This window comes from Sinocyclocheilus grahami, unplaced genomic scaffold, assembly GCF_001515645.1.
Source record: "Sinocyclocheilus grahami isolate Dianchi unplaced genomic scaffold, SAMN03320097.WGS_v1.1 scaffold2098.1, whole genome shotgun sequence".
Classification (NCBI taxonomy): Eukaryota; Metazoa; Chordata; class Actinopteri; order Cypriniformes; family Cyprinidae; genus Sinocyclocheilus; species Sinocyclocheilus grahami.
Genome location: NW_015507277.1, coordinates 66,744 through 69,146, shown reverse-complemented (window position 1 = coordinate 69,146; position 2,403 = coordinate 66,744). Strand labels below are relative to the sequence as shown.

The following is a 2,403-nucleotide window of genomic DNA, read 5'->3' as shown; positions in this document are numbered from 1 at the left end:
AAATAAAACGCATTGATTCATCGTGGCAAGCGTTGAGAAGAGTAATAGGCGCAAGCACTGGTAGGGTTGCCAAGTCCTCACCGAGTTTGGCCCCTGTTGCTGCAGAGTGTTTTTTGTTGTAAAGATAGCATTGTACAAAATACATTTGCGCTAAAACATTGCCTTATAAACTTGCTCTACCCAAAGTGAGACTGTGTGCTATTTTGACAGTGTAGGGCCTGCGCAATAGTTTGCTTGTAATGTTGCCAACTTCAGGCAGAGCCCTGGGTGAGCCTCAACAGAAGGAAAAAAAGCTGTTTTAAAGAAGTCACAGACAGATTTTATTCAGCTGCACTTTTTTGCACAAAACGTGGTTCAGTGTCATCGAGTCTATGAGGTGATTGGTTGTGTTAGGGCCACACCAAGGACGATAATGCAAAAGATATTGGCTAGTTTTAAAAAATTGCTCAAATCAGACGAATAGCAGCACAAATGCAATGATAACCATATAAAGGAATCGGAGCAATTCTTTTCAAGCTGATGAGCGATAAAAACACTGGCGGGCAATCAGAATCCACCCGACTTTAAAGAGCTTGAGCATTTAAAGCGTCTGATGACAAAACTGCACATCCGGTTTGCCACGCAAGAGCACTGAAAAATATCATGTTAAATATTTAGGCTGCGCTACAAACAATCCTGGTTCATCAGCTGTAAATTTTCCATCATGCTCTCTTATTATCCATCTGGAAAATAATGCCACGCTTGGCATTTTAATGTGACTTTGAGAATATCTGCCTTCTTCAGTCCACTTATTGTATTCAGATGTAACAATACGTAAAAGAAAACACATAGCCTACTGCACAGTTGTGATCTGTACTCTCAATTTAATAAGTAAAACATGAACGAAATACTACACTGGAATGAATTTTTTCTCCCCAAATCCTTACTGGTGTCTCTTGTCTGGTTTGTTTCCACAGAGGTGCTTGGAAATGTAATTTTATCTTCCTTTCACCTGCAATTCCTTTTAGCATTGTTTACCGGAATGTTTCTAAAGCAGGGAAACACAATATTTATGACTCGAAGCAATATCCATTGATGTTCCAGTTAATGTAGGAACATTTTTGGTGAAAGCAGCATTACATGTACGTCACATAATAAAGAGTTTTTACTACGGTGATGTTTAACACGTCTGTAATATTGCCGTGGAAAGACTCCACAAAGGTTATTAGCGGTCTGCCAAAAGTGATTTGTTAATGCTTTGCTTGAGGGGTACGGAGAAATTCTCATTGCATTCGAACTGTGAACTAAAAGGTTCATTAGCAGTTGCTGACTGAAGTTACTCACATAATTTGCACAAAGCATCACGGGGCATATAAGAAAAAGAGTCTGAGTCTGATCACCGGTTTACCAGCATTTAGCATTGAGTTTAATGCCTAACAGTGATGTAACTGCATGAAAGATTCTGTGAATGCATAGTCAATCCTGGAAGTGAGTGCCCTTTGGATCATAAAATCTAGAAAATAAGACCGTTTTTTAAATTGTGCAATAACAACAGGGAGGTAAAACATTTGAGAAATGATTAATAAGGTAAATAAATAAATGTAAGCAAATGAAACAAATGCATGCATTTCTGAAACAAAATCTGTGTTACTGTTTAAAATCGATCAGTAAATCAATCGTAGTTGCAATTTAGTTTTTAGTTAGAAATATACTTTGTCTTTCAGGTGGCCATCAGAGCCCTGCAATTTAGTTAACCAAGTCATTTTTAAATGCATCAAAGATGTAGGTTAAATAAATTAAACAATGAACATTTTTTGACTGTCTAATGATCTGTGCCTCACTCACACCACAACCGACAAGCTAAATGTTTTTCCATCCTCCACATCAAATAAGAGCCGTTCAGCCATCGGGTAGCCGAGGATTCTCCCTCATCAGCAGGTCTCTGGTGGCCATAAATCATGTTTGAATGTTTCAACTGAAATATCACTTATCTATTTCTCACCTGCCTTTCATACTGTATAAAATCATTTTGTGCCTAGACACTTCAGCTCCCGTGTTCCTGGAAAAGTGGGATGCACTTAGTTTAATTTCCCGTCAGAAGAGAAGCAACATGGATGATGATGAGACTAAACTCCCTGCCAACCTCGAGAGGGAGTGTTTAGAGGAAGAAGTGAGAGAAGTCTTCCAGGATAATTATCGCACGGTGAGTCTGAACCTAAATTCACCTGTCTACGCTAGGGGTGTGTGATATTTATTGTCTGTGATGAAATCGTAATTGTTTGTGTAACGATGTGCAAGCTGACTGTAACGGGGCTGACGAGACATGAGGATCCATCTGCAAGCTTTTAATAGAGAGACGTGGTAAAACAGGCAGGGTCAAACAATGGCAAACAGGTATATGGCGGGCAAAACACAAGAATAGTC

The 2,403-nt window shown here is 39.2% G+C and overlaps 1 long non-coding RNA gene across 1 annotated transcript in view; it reads left to right on the top strand.

Annotated features, from left to right (window-relative positions):
• The first annotated feature begins 295 nt into the window (after positions 1-295).
• LOC107574040 (uncharacterized) overlaps positions 296-2,403 on the top strand; it is a 14,503-nt gene continuing 12,395 nt past the window's right edge. Inside the window, exons 1-2 of the long non-coding RNA XR_001607616.1 lie at positions 296-306; positions 1,357-1,363. This is a non-coding gene — a long non-coding RNA (uncharacterized lncRNA). The remainder of the gene's footprint in view (positions 307-1,356; positions 1,364-2,403) is intronic.